Genomic DNA, 15,581 nt, shown 5'->3' with positions numbered 1-15,581 from the left:
CTATCATGACTGAGGTACTGACTACCTTCTATCATGACTGAGGTACTGACTACCTTCTATCATGACTGAGGTACGGACTACCTTCTATCATGACTGAGGTACTGACTACCTTCTATCATGGCTGAGGTACTGACTACCTTCTATCATGACTGAGGTACTGACTACCTTCTATCATGGCTGAGGTACTGACTACCTTCTATCATGACTGAGGTACTGACTACCTTCTATCATGACTGAGGTACTGACTACCTTCTATCATGACTGAGGTACTGACTACCTTCTATCATGACTGAGGTACTGACTACCTTCTATCATGACTGAGGTACGGACTACCTTCTATCATGACTGAGGTACTGACTACCTTCTATCATGGCTGAGGTACTGACTACCTTCTATCATGACTGAGGTACTGACTACCTTCTATCATGGCTGAGGTACTGACTACCTTCTATCATGACTGAGGTACTGACTACCTTCTATCATGACTGAGGTACTGACTACCTTCTATCATGACTGAGGTACTGACTACCTTCTATCATGACTGAGGTACTGACTACCTTCTATCATGACTGAGGTACTGACTACCTTTTATCATGACTGAGGTACTGACTACCTTCTATCATGACTGAGGTACTGACTACCTTATATCATGACTGTGGTACTGACTACCTTCTATCATGGCTGAGGTACTGACTACCTTCTATCATGACTGAGGTACTGACTACCTTCTATCATGACTGAGGTACTGACTACCTTTTATCATGACTAAGGAACTGGCGCGATGATTTGTAAACATAATTTTCGCGCGAAATTATGTAAACAAACATTTTTTCCCGGGAAAAACAAATGAGCAGCGCGAAGCCCCGTCAAAATAAGAGTGCACGGTTAGATTTCAAATTTGAAAACGAGTAGTAGGGGTGACTGGTGCTGTCAGTGCGGCTGTTGGAAACGGTAATTGTGGGAGGTGGTTAGGTAGACAGCTGGGCCGCCAGGCTATTAGTTGCTTGTCATTAACGACATTGCGGTCGTTAACAACGGGACTCCTGGGAATTGTTGTGGTTAGTAACGGGGTTTTGAGTTAACGGGGCCAGAGGGCCAGCTAGACACAGACAGACAGACAGACAGGCAGACAGACAGATAACCAGCCAGACAGACAGCCAGAAAGACAAACAGCCAGAAGGAAAGACAGTCAGACAGGCAAACATCCAGACAGAGACTAAGACAATCAAACAGTCAGACAGCCACTACGATCTTCACTACGGTCTGGAGGATGGGAGGTCAGGTGAAAACATCCGCCATGTGTCTGTTATAAGACACACACACACACACACACACACACACACACACACACACACACACACACACACACACACACACACACACACACACACACACACACACACATACACACACACACACAGGCGGGGCCAGGAGCTATGCATCGACCCCTGCAACCACAAATAGGTGAGTACACACACACATACACACACACACACACACACAAGCGGGGTTCCACAGGGGTCAGTCCTAGGACCTGTGCTGTTCTTGGTGTATGTGAATGACATAACGGAAGTGTCCTTGTTTGCAGATGATGTGAAGTTAATGAGAAGAATCAAATCGGATGAGGATCAGGCAGGACTACAAAGAGACCTGGACAGGCTACAAGCCTGGTCCAGCAACTGGCTCCTTGAGTTTAACCCTGCCAAGTGCAAAGTCATGAAGATTGGGGAAGGGCAAAGAAGACCGCAGACACAATATAGTTTAGATGGCCAAAGACTGCAAACCTCACTCAAGGAAAAAGATCTGGGGGTGAGTATAACACCGAGCATATCTCCCGAGGCGCACATCAATCAGATAACTGCTGCAGCATACGGGCGCCTGGCAAACCTACGGATAGCGTTCCGATACCTCAGTACGGATTCGTTCAAGACTCTGTATACCATTTACGTCAGGCCCATACTGGAGTATGCAGCACCAGTTTGGAATCCACACCTAGTCAAGCACGTCAAGAAATTAGAGAAAGTGCAAAGGTTTGCAACAAGACTAGTCCCAGAGCTAAGGGGATTGTCCTACGAAGAAAGGTTGAGGGAAATCGGCCTGACGACACTGGAGGACAGGAGGGTCAGGGGAGACATGATAACGACATATAAAATACTGCGCAGAATAGACAAGGTGGACAAAGACGGGATGTTCCAGAGATGGGACACAGACACAAGAGGTCACAATTGGAAGTTGAAGACTCAGATGAATCAAAGGGATGTTAGGAAGTATTTCTTCAGTCATAGAGTAGTCAAGCCGTGGAATAGCCTAGAAAGTGAAGTAGTGGAGGCGGGAACCATACATAGTTTTAAGACTAGGTATGATAGAGCTCATGGGGCAGGGAGAGAGAGGACCTACTAGCAATCAGCGAAGAGGCGGGGCCAGGAGCTATGACTCGACCCCTGCAACCACAAATAGGTGAGTACTAATAGGTGAGCACACACACGCACACACAAAACGAGTGTGTTTATGTGTGTGTGTGTGACGACTCTTGTGGGGTTCCACAAGGGTCAGTCCTAGTACCGGTGCTGTTTCTGGAATATGTGAATGACATAATGGAAGGAATAGAGTCAGAGGTGCTCCTGTTTGTAGACGATGTGAGGTTAATGAGGAGACTTCAAGTGGATGAGGATCAAGCAGGTCTACAAGGGAACTTGACAGGCTGCAGCCTGGTCCAATAACTGGCTCCTGGAGTTTAACCCTACCAAGTCATGAAGATCGGAGAAGGGTAAAGAAGACCACAGACAGAGTACAGGCAAGGTGGCCAAAGACTTTTAACCTCACTCAAGGAAAAGGATCTTGGGGTGAGTATAACACCGAACACATCTCCTGAGGCACACATCAGCCAGATAACTGCTGCAGGATATGGACGCCTGGCAAATCTGAGAATAACGTTTGAACACCTGAGTAAGGAATCATTCACGACACTGTACACCGTGTACGTCAGACCCATACTGGAGTACGCAGCACCAGTATGGAACCCACACCTGGTTAAGCATGTCAAGAAGTTAGAGAAAGTGCAATAGTTTGCAACGAGATTAGTCCCGGAGCTAAGGGGGCATGTCGTACGAGGAGAGGTTAAGGGATATTGACCTAACAACACTGGAGGACAGGAGAGATAAGGGGGGATATGATAACGACATATAAAATACTGAGAGGAATTGTCAAAGTAGACAGGGACAGAATGTTTCAGAGATGGGACACAGCAACAAGGTGACACAACTGGAAGTTGAAGACTCGGATGAGTCACAGGGATGTTAGGAAGTATTTCTTCAGTCAGAGTTGTCAGGACGTGGAACACTCTGGAGAGTGATGTAGTGGTGGCAGGTACCATACACAGCTTTAAGAAGAGGTATGATGAAGCTCATAGAGCAGGGAGAGAGAGGATTTAGTAGCGACCAGTGAAGAGATGGAACCAGGAGCTATGAATCGACAGCTGCAGCCACCAAGAGGTTGTTCTTCAGCTCTATATATCCTTGGTTAGGCCTCATTTAGACTATGCTGCACAGTTCTGGTCGCTGTATTACAGACTGGATATAAATGCTCTGGAAAACGTACAAAGGAGGATGACAAAGTTGATCCCATGTATCAGAAATCTTCCCTATGAGGATAGACTGAGGCCCTGAATTTGCACTCTCTAGAAACACGTAGAATTAGGGGGATATGATTGAGGTGTATAAATGGAAAACAGGAATAAATAAAGGGGATGTAAATAATATACTATAAATATCTAACCTAGACAGGACTCACAGCAATGGTTTTAAGTTAATATAAGAACATAAGAATGAAGTTATATTGCAGGAGGCCTATGGGCCCATTCTAGGCAGGTCTTTCTCAAACTGAAACCCACTTAAGCTGGAAAAATTTATATATAGAACGGATATAGGAAAGCAGTGGCTTGGTAACAGAGTTGTGGATGAGTGGAATAATCTCCTGAGTACCGTCATAGAGTTGTGGATGAGTGGAACAATCTCCTGAGTACCGTCATAGAGTTGTGGATGAGTGGAACAATCTCCTGAGTACCGTCATAGAGTTGTGGATGAGTGCAACAATCTCCTGAGTACCGTCATAGAGTTGTGGATGAGTGGAACAATCTCCTGAGTACCGTCATAGAGTTGTGGATGAGTGGAACAATCTCCTGAGTACCGTCATAGAGTTGTGGATGAGTGGAACAATCTCCTGAGTACCGTCATAGAGTTGTGGATGAGTGGAACAAACTCTTGAGTACCGTCATAGAGTTGTGGATGAGTGGAACAATCTCCTGAGTACCGTCATAGAGTTGTGGATGAGTGCAACAATCTCCTGAGTACCGTCATAGAGTTGTGGATGAGTGGAACAATCTCCTGAGTACCGTCATAGAGTTGTGGATGAGTGGAACAATCTCCTGAGTACCGTCATAGAGTTGTGGATGAGTGGAATAATCTCCTGAGTACCGTCATAGAGTTGTGGATGAGTGGAACAATCTCCTGAGTACCGTCATAGAGTTGTGGATGAGTGGAACAATCTCCTGAGTACCGTCATAGAGTTGTGGATGAGTGGAACAATCTCCTGAGTACCGTCATAGAGTTGTGGATGAGTGGAACAAACTCTTGAGTACCGTCATAGAGTTGTGGATGAGTGGAACAATCTCCTGAGTACCGTCATAGAGTTGTGGATGAGTGGAATAATCTCCTGAGTACCGTCATAGAGTTGTGGATGAGTGGAACAATCTCCTGAGTACCGTCATAGAGTTGTGGATGAGTGGAACAATCTCCTGAGTACCGTCATAGAGTTGTGGATGAGTGGAACAATCTCCTGAGTACCGTCATAGAGTTGTGGATGAGTGGAACAATCTCCTGAGTACCGTCATAGAGTTGTGGATGAGTGGAACAATCTCCTGAGTACCGTCATAGAGTTGTGGATGAGTGGAACAATCTCCTGAGTACCGTCATAGAGTTGTGGATGAGTGGAACAATCTCCTGAGTACCGTCATAGAGTTGTGGATGAGTGGAACAATCTCCTGAGTACCGTCATAGAGTTGTGGATGAGTGGAACAATCTCCTGAGTACCGTCATAGAGTTGTGGATGAGTGGAACAATCTCCTGAGTACCGTCATAGAGTTGTGGATGAGTGGAACAATCTCCTGAGTACCGTCATAGAGTTGTGGATGAGTGGAACAATCTCCTGAGTACCGTCATAGAGTTGTGGATGAGTGGAACAATCTCCTGAGTACCGTCATAGAGTTGTGGATGAGTGGAACAAACTCTTGAGTACCGTCATAGAGTTGTGGATGAGTGGAACAATCTCCTGAGTACCGTCATAGAGTTGTGGATGAGTGGAACAATCTCCTGAGTACCGTCATAGAGTTGTGGATGAGTGGAACAAACTCCTGAGTACCGTCATAGAGTTGTGGATGAGTGGAACAATCTCCTGAGTACCGTCATAGAGTTGTGGATGAGTGGAACAATCTCCTGAGTACCGTCATAGAGTTGTGGATGAGTGGAACAAACTCCTGAGTACCGTCATAGAGTTGTGGATGAGTGGAACAATCTCCTGAGTACCGTCATAGAGTTGTGGATGAGTGGAACAATCTCCTGAGTACCGTCATAGAGTTGTGGATGAGTGGAACAATCTCCTGAGTACCGTCATAGAGTTGTGGATGAGTGGAACAATCTCCTGAGTACCGTCATAGAGTTGTGGATGAGTGGAACAATCTCCTGAGTACCGTCATAGAGTTGTGGATGAGTGGAACAATCTCCTGAGTACCGTCATAGAGTTGTGGATGAGTGGAACAATCTCCTGAGTACCGTCATAGAGTTGTGGATGAGTGGAACAATCTCCTGAGTACCGTCATAGAGTTGTGGATGAGTGGAACAATCTCCTGAGTACCGTCATAGAGTTGTGGATGAGTGGAACAATCTCCTGAGTACCGTCATAGAGTTGTGGATGAGTGGAACAATCTCCTGAGTACCGTCATAGAGTTGTGGATGAGTGGAACAATCTCCTGAGTACCGTCATAGAGTTGTGGATGAGTGGAACAATCTCCTGAGTACCGTCATAGAAGGTAAAATGCTGTGACTGGAACAAAACTCTTCTCCAGACTGAGGGACTGATCACCCCACAACTACGTCTTCAAGGCTGAAGGACTGACGATATGGTCTTCACATCACTACTACTGTGTAGGCGCCATAACGGCACCAAACTACTGAACATAAGTCAAGCTTATCAAAAATAGGTTAGTCAAATACATGGATGGGTGTACATAGTGTCAACCTGGAGTGTACCTGGAGTGTACCTGGAGTGTACCTGTAGCATACCTGGAGTATACCTGGAGTGTACCTGTAGCATACCTGGAGTATACCTGGAGTGTACCTGTAGCTTACCTGGAGTATACCTGGAGTGTACCTGTAGCATACCTGGAGTATACCTGGAGTGTACCTGTAGCTTACCTGGAGTATACCTGGAGTGTACCTGTAGCTTACCTGGAGTATACCTGGAGTGTACCTGTAGCTTACCTGGAGTATACCTGGAGTGTACCTGTAGCATACCTGGAGTGTACCTCTAGCATACCTGGAGCATACCTGGAGTGTACCTGTAGCTTACCTGGAGTATACCTGGAGTGTACCTGTAGCATACCTGGAGTGTACCTGTAGCATACCTGGAGCATATCTGGAGTGTACCTCTAGCATACCTGGAGCATACCTGGAGTGTACCTGTAGCATACCTGGAGCATACCTGGAGTGTACCTGTAGCATACCTGGAGTGTACCTGTAGCATACCTGGAGCATACCTGGAGTGTACCTCTAGCATACCTGGAGCATACCTGGAGTGTACCTGTAGCATACCTGGAGCATACCTGGAGTGTACCTGTAGCATACCTGGAGCATACCTGGAGTGTACCTGTAGCATACCTGGAGCATACCTGGAGTGTACCTGTAGCATACCTGGAGCATACCTGGAGTGTACCTGTAGCATACCTGGAGTGTACCTGTAGCATACCTGGAGCATACCTGTAGTGTACCTCTAGCATACCTGGAGCATACCTGGAGTGTACCTCTAGCATACCTGGAGCATACCTGGAGTGTACCTCTAGCATACCTGGAGCATACCTGGAGTGTACCTGTAGCATACCTGGAGCATACCTGGAGTGTACCTGTAGCATACCTGGAGCATACCTGGAGTGTACCTGTAGCATACCTGGAGTGTACCTGTAGCATACCTGGAGCATATCTGGAGTGTACCTGTAGCATACCTGGAGCATACCTGGAGTGTACCTGTAGCATACCTGGAGCATACCTGGAGTGTACCTGTAGCATACCTGGAACATACCTTGAGTGTACCTGTAGCATACCTGGAGCATACCTGGAGTGTACCTGTAGCATACCTGGAGTGTACCTGTAGCATACCTGGAGGATACCTGGAGTGTACCAGTAGTATACCTGGAGCATACCTGGAGTGTACCTGTAGCATACCTGGAGCATACCTGGAGTGTAACTGTAGCATACCTGGAGCATACCTGGAGTGTACCTGTAGCATACCTGGAGTGTACCTGTAGCATACCTGGAGCATACCTGGAGTGTACCTGTAGTATACCTGGAGCATACCTGGAGTGTACCTGTAGCATACCTGGAGTGTACCTGTAGCATACCTGGAGCATACCTGGAGTGTACCTCTAGCATACCTGGAGCATACCTGGAGTGTACCTGTAGCATACCTGGAGCATACCTGGAGTGTACCTGTAGCATACCTGGAGCATACCTGGAGTGTACCTGTAGTATACCTGGAGCATACCTGGAGTGTACCTGTAGTATACCTGGAGCATACCTGGAGTGTACCTGGAGTATACCTGCAATATACCTGGAGTATACCTGGAGGTTGTTTTCGAAGTCAACGCCCCCGCTGCTCGGTCCATGACCAGACCTGATGGTGGGTTAGGGCCTCATCAACTAGGTTGTTACTGCTGGCCGAACCCAAACCAAAGTACGAACCACAGCTTGACTGGTCAGGTGCTGACTTTATGTCCATCCAGCTCTCTCTTGAAGACAACCAGGGGTCTTGAAGACAACCAGGAGTCTTGAAGACAACCAGGAGTCTTGAAGACAACCAGAGGTCTTGAAGACAACCATGAGTCTTGAAGACAACCGGGAGTCTTGAAGACAACCAGGAGTCTTGAAGACAACCAGGAGTCTTAAAGACAGCCAGGGGTCTTGAAGACAACCAGGAGTCTTGAAGACAACCAGGAGTCTTGAAGACAACCAGGAGTCTTGAAGACAACCAGGAGTCTTGAAGACAACCAGGAGTCTTGAAGACAACCAGGAGTCTTGAAGACAACCAGGAGTCTTGAAGACAACCAGGAGTCTTGAAGACAACCAGGGGTCTTGAAGACAACCAGGAGTTTTGAAGACAACCAGGAGTCTTGAAGACAACCAGGAGTCTTGAAGACAACCAGGAGTTTTAAAGACAGCCAGGGGTCTTGAAGACAACCAGGAGTCTTGAAGACAACCAGGAGTCTTGAAGACAACCAGGAGTCTTGAAGACAACCAGGAATCTTGAAGAAAGCCAGGAGTCTTGAAGACAACCAGGAGTCTTGAAGACAACCAGGAGTCTTGAAGACAACCAGGAGTCTTGAAGACAACCAGGGGTCTTGAAGACAACCAGGAGTCTTAAAGACAGCCAGGGGTCTTGAAGACAACCAGGAGTCTTGAAGACAACCAGGAGTCTTGAAGACAGCCAGGAGTCTTGAAGACAGCCAGGAGTCTTGAAGACAACCAGGAGTCTTGAAGACAGCCAGGAGACTTGAAGACAACCAGGAGTCTTAAAGACACCCAGGAGTCTTGAAGACAACCAGGAGTCTTGAAGACAACCAGGAGTCTTGAAGACAGCCAGGAGTCTTGAAGACAACCAGGAGTCTTGAAGACAACCAGGAGTCTTGAAGACAACCAGGAGTCTTGAAGACAACCAGGAGTCTTGAAGACAACCAGGGGTCTTGAAAACAACCAGGGGTCTTGAAGACAACCAGGAGTCTTGAAGACAGCCAGGAGTCTTGAAGACAACCAGGAGTCTTGAAGACAACCAGGAGTCTTGAAGACAACCAGGAGTCTTGAAGACAACCAGGAGTCTTGAAGACAACCAGGAGTCTTGAAGACAACCAGGAGTCTTGAAGACAGCCAGGAGTCTTGAAGACAACCAGGAGTCTTGAAGACAGCCAGGAGTCTTGAAGACAACCAGGAGTCTTGAAGACAGCCAGGGGTCTTGAAGACAACCAGGAGTCTTGAAGACAGCCAGGGGTCTTGAAGACAACCAGGAGTCTTGAAGACAGCCAGGGGTCTTGAAGACAACCAGGAGTCTTGAAGACAACCAGGAGTCTTGAAGACAGCCAGGAGTCTTGAAGACAACCAGGAGTCTTGAAGACAGCCAGGAGTCTTGAAGACAACCAGGAGTCTTGAAGACAGCCAGAAGTCTTGAAGACAACCAGGAGTCTTGAAGACAGCCAGGGGTCTTGAAGACAGCCAGGGGTCTTGAAGACAGCCAGGGATCTTGAAGACAGTCAGGGATCTTGAAGACAGCCAGGGGTCTTGAAGACAGTCAGAGATCTTGAAGATAGCCAGGGGTCTTGAAGACAGTCAGGGGTCTTGAAGACAGCCAGGGGGGTGTATTGGTAATCCCCCTTATGTATGCTGGGAGGCAGTTGAACAGTCTTGGGCCCAGGACACTTATTGTGTTGTCTCTCAGTGTACTCGTGGCGCCTCTGCTTTTCATCGAGGGAATGTTCCATCTCCTGCCGAGTCTTTTGCTTTCATATGGAGTGATTTTCGTGTGCAAGTTTGGTACCAATCCCAGGACCTTCCAAGTGTATATTATCATGTATCTCTCTCGCCTGCGTTCCAGGGAATACAGATGAAGGACCTTCAACCGTTCCCAGTAGTTTAGGTGCTTTATCGGACTTATGTGTACCGTGAAAGTTCTCTGTACACTCTCCAGGTCTGCAATGTTGCCAGCCTTGAAGGGGGACGTTAGTGTACAGCAGTATTCCAGCCTAGAGAGGACAAGCGATTAGCAGAGAATCATCATGGTCTTGGCGTCCCTATTTCTGAAGGTTCTCATTATCCATCCTGTCATCTTCCTAGCAGATGAGGTAGATACATTGCTGTGATCTTTGAATGTGAGATCCTCTTACATTATTACTCCCAGGTCTTTCATATTAGTTTCCGCTATATTCTTGGTTATAATTTGTTTTATACTCCGATATAGTCTTAATTTCCTCAAGTTTTCCGTAGAAGACTAATTGAAATTTGTCTTAATATTGTTTTCTGAGGCCAATTTAAATATTTGGTTGATGTCTACCTGGAGTCTAGCAGTGTCTTCCATGGTTGATGTCCACCTGGAGTCTAGCAGTGTCTACCATGGTTGATGTCCACCTGGAGTCTTGCAGTGTCTTCCATGATTGATGTCCACCTGGAGTCTTGCAGTGTCTACCATGGTTGATGTCCACCTGGAGTCTTGTAGTGTCTACCATGGTTGATGTCCACCTGGAGTCTTGTAGTGTCTACCATGGTTGATGTCCACCTGGAGTCTTGCAGTGTCTACCATGGTTGATGTCCACCTGGAGTCTAGCAGTGTCTACCATGGTTGATGTCCACCTGGAGTCTTGCAGTGTTTACCATGGTTGGACCTACCTAGCTTGGGCCAGTAAGCCTGCTACAGCGCTCTTTCTTTCTTATGTTTTCTGTCAACCTCGCTAACATAGGCCTACTGGGTATCAAAGCCGGGTAGGCAGGAGGGTACTCGGCCATGTCTTACCCAAACCTCTGAATGTATGTGTGCGTGTGTACTCACCTAATTGTGGTTGCAGGGGTCGAGACTCAGCTCCTGGCCCCGCCTCTTCACTGATCGCTACTAGGTCCTCTCCCTCTCTGCTTCCTGAGCTTTGTCATACCTCTTCTTAAAACTATGTATGGTTCCTGCCTCCACTACTTCACTTGCTAGGCTATTCCACTTCCTGACGACTCTGTGACTGAAGAAATACTTCCTAACGTCCCTGTGACTCGTCTGAGTCTTCAGCTTCCAGTTGTGACCCCTTGTTTCTGTGTTCCCTCTCTAGAACATTCTATGTCTGTCCACCTTGTATATTCCCCGCAGTATCTTGTATGTCGTTATCATGTCTCCCCTGGCCTTTCTGCCCTCCAGTGTCGTCAGTCCGATTTCCCTCAACCTTTCCTCGTACGACATTCCCGTGAGCTCTGGGACTAGCCTTGTTGCAAACCTTTGTACTTTCTCTAACTTCTTGACGTGCTTGACCAGGTGTGGGTTCCAGACTGGTGCTGCATACTCCAGTATGGGCCTAACATACACAGTGTACAGTGTCTTGAACGATTCCTTATTAAGGTATCGGAACGCTATTCTCAGGTTTGCCAGGCGCCCGTATGCTGCAGCGGTTATTTGGTTGATGTGTGCCTCCGGTGATGTGCTCGGTGTTATGGTCACCCCAAGGTCTTTCTCCCTGAGTGAGGTCTGTAGTCTTTGTCCACCTAGCCTATACTCTGTCTGCAGTCTTCTTTGCCCCTCCCCAATCTTCATGACTTTGCATTTGGCTGGATTGAATTCGAGAAGCCAGTTGCTGGACCACATGTCCAGCCTGTCCAGGTCTCTTTGCAGTCCTGCCTCATCCTCATCCGATTTAATTCTTCTCATCAACTTCACATCATCTGCGAACAGGGACACTTCAGAGTCTATTCCTTCCATCATGTCGTTCACATATATCAAAAATAGCACTGGTCCTAGAACTGACCCCTGTGGGACCCTGCTCGTCACAGGCGCCCACTGTGATACCTCTTCACGTACCATGACTCGTTGCTGCCTCCCTGTCAGGTATTCCCTGATCCATTGCAGTGCCCTCCCTGTTATATGCACTTGATCCTCCAGCTTCTGCACTAATCTCTTGTGGGGAACTGTGCCAAAGGCCTTCCTGCAGTCTAGGAAAACGCAATCTACCCACCCCTCTCTCTCGTGTCTTACTTCTGTTACCTTGTCATAAAACTCCAGGAGGTTTGTGATACAAGATTTGCCTTCCATGAACCCATGCTGGTTTTCATTTATAATCTTGTTCCTTTCCAGGTGATCGACCACTCTCCTGATAATCTTCTCCATGACTTTGCACACAATACATGTGTGTGTGTGTGTGTGTGTGTGTACTCACCTATTTGTACTCACCTATTTGTGGTTGCAGGGGTCGAGTCCTAGCTCCTGGCCCCGCCTCTTCACCGGTTGCTACTAGGCCCTCTCTCTCCCCGCTCCATGAGCTTTATGTGTGTGTGTGTGTGTGTGTGTGTGTGTGTGTGTGTGTGTGTGTGATATAGGTAACGTACACCGTCTGTTCTTGTTCGTGATAAAGAACCAGGTGTTTTCATGAGGTCCTGACCACTGAAGTGTCTTAAGTACCACTGTGTACAGTTATGTGTGTGTGTGTGTGTGTGTGTGTGTGTGTGTGTGTGTGTGTGTGTGTGTGTGTGTGTGTGTGTGTGTGTGTGTTGTGTGTATGTTGTGTGTGTGTGTGTGTATGTTGTGTGTGTGTATGTGTGTGTATGTTGTGTGTGTGTATGTGTGTGTATGTTGTGTGTGTGTATGTGTGTGTGTTGTGTGTATGTTGTGTGTGTGTATGTGTGTGTATGTTGTGTGTGTGTATGTGTGTGTATGTTGTGTGTGTGTATGTGTGTGTGTTGTGTGTATGTTGTGTGTGTGTATGTGTGTGTGTATGTTGTGTGTGTGTATGTGTGTGTGTTGTGTGTATGTTGTGTGTGTGTATGTGTGTGTGTATGTTGTGTGTGTGTATGTGTGTGTGTTGTGTGTATGTTGTGTGTGTGTATGTGTGTGTGTTGTGTGTATGTTGTGTGTGTGTGTGGTGTACATGTCATGTGTAAATGAGTTTAAATCTCTAGAGGATGAGTTGGGTTAGTTGAGTCGTATATCATGTTCGGTTAATGAGGGAAAGTTAAGTATGGTGTGTGGATATGATTTAAAACACACACACACACACACACACACACACACACACACACACACACACACACACACACACACACACACACACATCAGGAGGAAGACAACAGTCATGGACCAGGTAATCAGGCTGAGGAAAGAATGCGGGGAACTCAGAAGTAACGACCAAGAGGTATGTGAGGAGCTCAACATGAGATTTAAGGAAGTATTTACAGTGGAGACAGCAAGAACTCTGGGAGGACAGAACAGAGGGGGACACCAACAAGGAATATACCAACAAGTGTTGGATGACATACACACAACTGAGGAGGAGGTGAAGAAGATCCCAGGTGACCTTGATACCTCAAAGGCGGTGGGACTGGACAACATCTCTCTGTGGATCCTAAGAGAGGGAGCAGAGACACTGTATGTGTCACTAACCACAATCTTCAACACATCCCTTGAAACTGGGTATGGAAGATGGCAAATGTAGTCCCCATCTTTAAGAAAGGAGACAGAAACAAGGCACCAAATTATAGACCAGTGTCACTGACATGTATAGTATGCAAAGACATGGAGAAGATTATCAGGAGAGTTGTGGAGCACCTGGAAGGGAAGAAGGTTATAAAGGACATTCAGCAGGGATTCATAGAAGGCAAATCTTGTGTCACAAACCTACTGGAATTTTATGACAAGGTAATTGCAGTAAGACATGAGGTCAAGGGGTGGGTTGATTGCATTTTCTTGGACTGCAAGAAGGTCTTAAACACAGTTCTTCACTAGAGATTAGTGCAGAAACTGGAGGATCAGGCACATATAACAGGAAGGGCACTGCAATGGATTAGAGAATACCTGACAGGGAGACAACAACGAGTCATTGTACATGACGAAGTATCACAGTGGGCTCCTGTGACGAGCGGGGTCCCACAGGGGTCAGTCCTAGAGCCAGACAGGTCTACAAAGAGACCTGGACAGACTGGACACCTGGTCCAGCAACTGGATCCAAGAATTTAACCCGGCCAAATGTAAAGTCATGAAGATTGGGGAAGGGCAAAGAAGACCGCAGACAGAGTATAGGCTAGGTGGCCAAAGGCTACAAAAACCTCATTCAAGGAGAAATATCTGGGGGTAAGTATAACACCGAGCATGTCGCTGAAAGCACAAATTAATCAAATAACTGCTGCAGCATATGGGCGCCTGGCAAACCTCAGAACAGCATTCCGACATCTTAATAAGGAATCATTCAGGACCCTGTACACCGTGTACGTTAGGCCCATATTGGAGTATGCGGCACCAGTTTGGAACCCACACCTAGCCAAGCACGTGAAGAAACTAGAGAAAGTGCAAAGGTTTGCAACAAGACTAGTCCCAGAGCTAAGAGGTATGTCCTATGAGGAGAGGTTAAGGGAAATCAACCTGACGACACTGGAGGACAGGAGAGATAGGGGGGACATGATAACGACATATAAAATACTGAGAGGAATCAATAAGGTGGACAGAGAGAGAATGTTCCAGAGATGTGACACAGCAACAAGGGGTCACAGTTGGAAGTTGAAGACTCAGATAAGTCACAGGGATGTTAGGAAGTATTTCTTCAGCCACAGAGTAGTCAGGAAATGGAATAGCCTGGGTAGTGATGTAGTGGAGGCAGGATCCATACATAGCTTTAAGAAGAGGTATGATAAAGCTCATGGAGCAGGTGGAGAGAGAGGACCCAGTAGCGATAAGTGAAGAGGCGGGGCCAGGAGCTGTGAAGTGACCCCTGAAACCACAATTAGGAGAGTACACCCCCCCCACACACACACAGGGACAATGTCTAGCGAACAAAAGACCAGAACGGAAGATAAGTGAATAAATACGTTCTGACTGGTTAACTTTAAGGTGGGCAGAGGTGTGGGGTTGACTGTCTCAAGTATATGTACTCACCTAATTGTGGTTGCAGGGGTCGAGACTCAGCTTCTGGCCTCGCCTCTTCACCGAGTGCTACTAGGTCCTCTCTCTCTCTCTCTCTCCCTGCTCCATGAGCTTTATCATAACTCATCATAAAGCTGTGTATGGTTCCCGCCTCCACTACTTCACTTTCTAGGCTATTCCACTGCTTGATAACTCTATGACTGAAGAAATACTTCCTAACATCCCTTTGATTCATCTGAGTCTTCAACTTCCAATTGTGACCCCTTGTTTCTGTGTCCCCTCTTAGGAATATCCTGTCTCTGTTCACCTTGTCTATTCCACACAGTATTTTGTATGTCATTATCATGTCTCCCCTGACCCTTCTGTCCTCCAGTGTCGTCAGGTCGATTTTCCTTAACCTTTCTTCGTAGGACATTCCCCTGAGCTCTGGAACTAGCCTAGTTGCAAACCTTTGCACTTTCTCTAATTTCTTGACGTGCTTGACCAGGTGTGGGTTCCAAACAGGAGCTTCATACTCCAGTATGGGCCTGACGTACATGGTGTACAGTGTCTTGGACGATTCCTTTGAGGTATAGGAACGCTATGCTGCATATGCTGCAGCAATTATCTGGTTGATGTGTGCTTCCGGAGACATGCTCGGTGTTATACTCACCCCAAGATCTTTCTCCTTGAGT

General features: G+C 47.0%; 1 protein-coding gene and 1 long non-coding RNA gene across 2 annotated transcripts in view; one reads left to right on the top strand and one right to left on the bottom strand.

Moving 5' to 3' along the window:
• The window catches only part of LOC138853931 (uncharacterized), a 77,235-nt gene that overhangs the window by 10,563 nt on the left and 51,091 nt on the right, over window positions 1–15,581 (top strand). Inside the window, exon 2 of the long non-coding RNA XR_011393127.1 lies at window positions 6,119–6,253. This is a non-coding gene — a long non-coding RNA (uncharacterized lncRNA). The remainder of the gene's footprint in view (window positions 1–6,118; window positions 6,254–15,581) is intronic.
• LOC128694200 (uncharacterized) overlaps window positions 1–15,581 on the bottom strand; it is a 37,789-nt gene that overhangs the window by 15,631 nt on the left and 6,577 nt on the right. The window lies entirely within an intron of this gene.

The sequence above is a fragment of the Cherax quadricarinatus genome, chromosome 43 (genome assembly GCF_038502225.1).
Source record: "Cherax quadricarinatus isolate ZL_2023a chromosome 43, ASM3850222v1, whole genome shotgun sequence".
Lineage (NCBI taxonomy): Eukaryota > Metazoa > Arthropoda > Malacostraca > Decapoda > Parastacidae > Cherax > Cherax quadricarinatus.
This window is presented reverse-complemented; position numbering and strand designations above follow the sequence as displayed.